Source organism: Alosa alosa, chromosome 16 (genome assembly GCF_017589495.1).
Source record: "Alosa alosa isolate M-15738 ecotype Scorff River chromosome 16, AALO_Geno_1.1, whole genome shotgun sequence".
Classification (NCBI taxonomy): domain Eukaryota; kingdom Metazoa; phylum Chordata; class Actinopteri; order Clupeiformes; family Clupeidae; genus Alosa; species Alosa alosa.
The window spans coordinates 10,085,876-10,091,423 of record NC_063204.1 but is presented as its reverse complement, the minus strand read 5'-3'; the positions used below and the strand labels follow the sequence as shown (position 1 = coordinate 10,091,423).

The following is a 5,548-nucleotide window of genomic DNA, read 5'->3' as shown; positions in this document are numbered from 1 at the left end:
AGCTCTGTTAGTGGAAAGAGCCCATGAGAGTTTCTCTAGTATCAAAGAGTTCTTCAGGTATTGCTAACAATAACGGTGCATCCTCTTTAATGAGAGTGCTATGGCAGAAGTGAAGAAGGAGCCAGGTTGTTGTGACCTTAAGCAAGGCATTTAACCCAGGGTTGCTCCAGGAAGTCTGGCCCTGCAATTGACATCTGTAAGTCTCTTCTCTAAATCGGCCAGATTAAATGAAGATCAAAAAGTACATTAGCAGGTGTACATGAACTGATGTTCGTACCAGATCACCACTATGACCAAATGGCCATGACTAGCATCAGTGTTGCAACAGGGCAATTAACCATGCAGTATTAACCATACTGTTTTAAACCTTTATTTTTGCATGATACACCACAACGTGCTCTGCTTAATTTTGAACCTGTACATACAAAAATCCACGCACACAGATTTTCAGTCATGTGTACATACACACAACCATCTCAAGAAGTTTATCATTCAGCTCATACACTCAGATTCACATAATTTAATACACTCATCAAACACAAGATCTCTTAATTATAACTCAATAACTCAAACACATCCATCGCACCATTTAACACACACACACAGTTCAGCATGCCTTATACAAATGACCCACAGACACTGTAGTGTTTCACATATATGGACCTGGGCTTTATTGTCTGATTCACGTGAGTACTCACATTTTTTATTTATTTCATTTCATTCAGTTCTTTATTTTTTCTTCTTTTTTTTTTTTAAATTTCCTCTGCAGACTCTTGATAAACTCTCGTCTGTCCGGGGGGCAGGGGGGGGGGGGGGAGGTTGGCCAGCGGGCGCCTCTCGAGGCAGCGGCACTAAGGCTACGCCTGGGCAGCCGTGCCAACTGCCTACCTCTTCACAGAAGAGACCAGATGCCGCTCCCGCGCCTGGGGAGCCTGTGTGAACGTGTGGGGGTGGGGTGGGGGGCAGTGTGTGAGTGTGTGTCTCTCTGTGTGGGGGTGGGGTGGGGGGCAGTGTGTGTGTGTGTCTCTCTGTGTGTGGGGGTGGGGTGGGGGGGGCAGTCTGTGTGTGTGGGTCTCTCTGTGTGGGGGGAGGTAAGGTGTTTCAATAGAGGAGTGTGGTGTGTGTGTGCCCTTTGTTTAGGGGTGGTGGCAAGTGTGATTACGTGCGCGTGTGTGTGTGTGTGTGTGTGTGTGTGTGTGTGTGTGTGTGTGGGAATAAGGGAGCCGTGAGACTGGAATGATGACTGCAGGATCTGTGAGGATTCCCCCACCTCCACCCAACCCACCTACACTCACACATACTCCCAACCAAGGTGGAGGGGTGGGGGAGAAGTGTGTTGCTTTAGCACAAAACATCCAAACATTACATGAACAAACAGAACCAGTAGAAAAATAGCCTCTTGTTTACAGACAGAGAGGGGGAGACGAGTGTGTGTGGTGGTCTGAATGTCGAGCAGCTGAGGAAGAGGAAGAGGGAGTGGAGGAGAGAAGGGTTTGGTGACCGCAGTGCAGAGATGAGCGAAGTGCAGGAGATGGAAACCTCCCCCTCAGATACACACGTACGTACATCAGGTGCACACACACACACACACACACGGGAGTGAGGGCTTAACAGAGAATACAAAAAAAAAAAGTTACAAAAAACAAATCAAAATAAAAAATAAAACTGTAAACACGCACAATAAATAAAACAGCAGGGTTGGCACCATGCCGGTGGCTTCTAGCTCACTCTCCAACACCCCCATCTCTCAACACCCCTGCCCTGCCCTCGGGCTCCCCGCCCCCACACACCCCCTCCATCTGGGTTTGCCTTTTTTTTCTCTTTTTCATTTTTTCTTTTTAAATGTTGATTCCCAAGTGCAAAACATCACAAATGAACAGTTCTGTATTCAAGTAACTTATATACAGGGAGTCCGGACACAGTTCCTGTACAGTGGATGCTCTTATTGTAAGGTCTGCAAAGTCGTGAAGTTTGTATAAAAAAAAGAAACAGAAGATAGGTGGGGGGGGGGTAGGTTTGGTGATCCAAACACAAATTACAAAAAAAAACAAAGCGGCGAAGAGATGAGCTGTTGCTGTCCAGTCCGCGGCGTTGCCGTGGAGACCCGCCGTGGGCTGTCCCTTTGCATCCCCGGTTGGTGATTGGTGCACAGCACCCGTTGATGGACAGACGGAGAGGCGACTAGGCCCCTCCCCTTACTGGACTCACTACGTCACCTCCATGGCCACTGTGGTCTCCGACAAGCTGTTCAGAGACTTCTCCTGCTCGTGGTTCTCCCTACACACACACACACACACACACACACACACACACACACACACACACACACACACACACACACGACAGACAGAGAGAGAGGGGAAACTTTTACACAATGTCCATCTACGCAACATCTAGACAAATCTGCACTGGTATGTAAATGGAAGCAGATGCAAATATGGCTGCTGCCTTGTCCAGCTGTAGACAGCCTATAGGAAAACCAACTGTCTGGACCTACGATATATTCCCTATGGGAAGAGTTCAAATGCTTATTTGATGGTGGCTAATTAACAAAGGCTAGGCTACTACAATGGCAAAAACGTGTACAGAGTACAAGAGCATAAAGGTGTGTGTGTGTTAGTTCATTCGTTCCTCACCTGGGCACCAGGTCCATGTTGCTGGTTGTCGTGGCCACCTTCGGGATCTGACAGTTGTTGTTGAGCTTGAGGGTGGCGGGGCTGACGCTGAGGCTTCTGGGTAGGTGTCGCGCGCTCAGTCCCGAGATGGGCGGCGCCGGCATGCTCAGCCGCAGGTTGTTGCCAATCAGCACGGGTGGTGCAGAGTTTGTGGGGTTGCCGTGGTTACCCAGAGCCAGGTGGGCGTTGGGGGCGTGGGCAGAGTTGCTGTTGGGGGTCGAGGAGGCGGAGGAAGGGGTCATCGACGAGGAGACCGTTGTGGTCGACGGGCTGGAGGCGTTGGTGGGGAGGAGTAAGCCCTTGTACACACCTACAGAGAGGTCAGGAGAGAGACACACACACACACACACACATCATGAATGTACACATCTCTCTGCACTACAAAGAAACCTCAACCACTACTGAAGATGGGCTATCTGAAGGAACGCACACATCTCTACTAAAGGACAGCACTGTGTGCTGCACATTTGCATGGTGTTGTGGACCTGTATGTATGACTGTGTGTAGGAGTCCCTCCTATCCTGTGTGTGTCTCTCTCTCTCCCCCTTTCAGTGTGCATGTCCCTCTATGATTATGCATTTGTGTATCCCGTGTGTGTGTGTGTGTGTGCGCGCGCATGCAAGTGTGCATTGATTCCTCACCTGAGGGCTGCAGGACTCCGTTGACCCCTCCCCCTCCACTGCCCTCCTCTTTGACCTTGAGGGTGAGCAGCTGGTCGGCAGTCATCAGAGCCGAAGCCGCAAACTGGGCACCAGCAGAGTCCAGCATCTGAACAATCTGCCAACACACACACAATGTCACACACACACGCACGTTATAGCACTGAAATCCACAGAGACTACATTCAACGCCAGCTACACTGGCAGGGTCCAGCATCTGAACAATCTGCCAATATAACTAACACACACACACACACACCATTGCAATGCACCTACAAGACCTTCCCACACACAGCACTGAAATCCACAGAGACTATAAACTCATTGCCAGACAACACACTGACTGAAAACAGAAGACCATCATTTGTAATAGGAAACACCAGAGACACACACACACACACGCTTACCTGTGTGGGGGTCACCGTCTGGTTGGCTTGCTGCTCCAGCTGCTCTTTCTGCATGAGGGCCAGATGCTCCTGATGCTGCTGGAACTGCTCTGCTGTAACCACTGCGCACACACACACACAGTATGGTTATTCAGAGTGTAAACTTCAAGCAACAGAAAGAACAGTGACGTCTAGCATACTCGCACAACCGAAATAAGAGTCTACAAACGCTTTACTGAAGAAGAAATCAATTTGAAGTGCCTACTTATCAATGGCACAACGGGAGTTCCACACAATTTCATGGTTGGCAAGACTTTACAATTATGACCAACCAAAATGAGCAGGCAGAGACACACACTAGCCATTTTCTGAAAAAAGTGTGGGCAGAAAATCCTCACACACAAATAGTGAAGCCACCATCTTCAAAAACAAACAAACAAACAAAAAAACTCACAGCACAGTCACTCAACCTCACAGACCCAAAACATACAGCAAGACACATGCATCTGTAGTGCGTGTGTGTGCGTGCGCATGCACACACAGACACTCCAAGCCACCCATCCCCGCCCTCACACACTCCTGTAGTGCTTGTGTGTGTTTGAAACTCACTGATTAACGGTGTGATGCGGCCCTGGGCAGCACCGGCTCCTCCTCGGCCAATCCCGCGTAGCGGCCGGCGGGCTGCGGCGGCGGCCGATTGGCTGGCGGTGTGCGTCCGCGGGCGGAAGTGCCTCCAGCGGCTCGTCCTGATGTTCAGCAGCACCTGCCGCAGCTCGTGGGCCAGCGAGCGCGACTGCGACGACGAGGTGGTGGTGGTGTGGGTGTCTGTGTGCATGTCTGTGTTTGTGTGTGTATCGGCGGCAGCGGGGTCTCCCCGCCGGTCCGCGGGGTGTGTGTCCATGTCCGTGTGTGTGGGTGCATCTGAGGTACTGGCGGAGTGCAAGGGGGAGAGGTCCGGTTCGGACATGGAGTCCAGTCTGTGGAACACGCTGTCCAGATCCGAGGAAGCCCGATCCAACAGAATCCTAAACACACACAGAGGGCACGAGTGAGACACCTAAGTGTGTATGAGCACGCACACACACACTCTAACTGCCAGTTCAATAAACACTGTGTAGGTAGTGTCTCAGTATTAATGAGTTTATTTGTACACCAGATGCACACCATACGTTGTGTTTAGATAAAGGATATCCGGTTTAAACGCAAATATTAGGTGTAGATAGATAGATAGATAGATAGATAGATACTTTATTGATCCCCAGGGGAAATTCAAGTGGTGTATGTTAGTGTAGGCATCCATTTGTGATACATGACCTGCATACATACATATGCACACATTCGCCTGTACAGAGGAGTATCTGTGGTGTGTGAGTGCTTGTGTGCGATGTGTGTGTGTGTGTGTGTGTGTGTGTGTGTGTGTGTGTGTGTGTGTGTGCACACTGACCTGCCCCCTCGTCCGAGGCGTCGGCGTGCCAGGCCCAGGCAGCGCAGGGGCTTGTTGAGGGAGGTGAGGGAGAAGCGGAAACGTCGGTCGGCCGAGCCGCCCTCCTCTGGCACAGTCCAGGGCCAGCTCCCACTCTCCGACCGCGCCTAACACACACACACACAAACACAACACACCATCAGCAGAGGAGGGGTGAAAATGTGTGAAAATAAGAGTAATCTGCAGGAAGTGACTGGGTGTGTGGAAACATGGGTATTAAATCAACAAATTTAAAAAAAAAAACAAAAAAAAAAAAAAAAAAAAAAAAACTGACCAGAGCATTGACAGTGTGAGTGTTAATTTCTGTGTGTGCTTGACTCACGGCATGGTATACGCAGCCAGCCT

At 50.0% G+C, this 5,548-nt stretch overlaps 1 pseudogene; it reads right to left on the bottom strand.

Moving 5' to 3' along the window:
• Nucleotides 1–356: 356 nt before the first annotated feature.
• LOC125309457 overlaps nt 357–5,548 on the bottom strand; it is a 26,834-nt pseudogene continuing 21,642 nt past the window's right edge.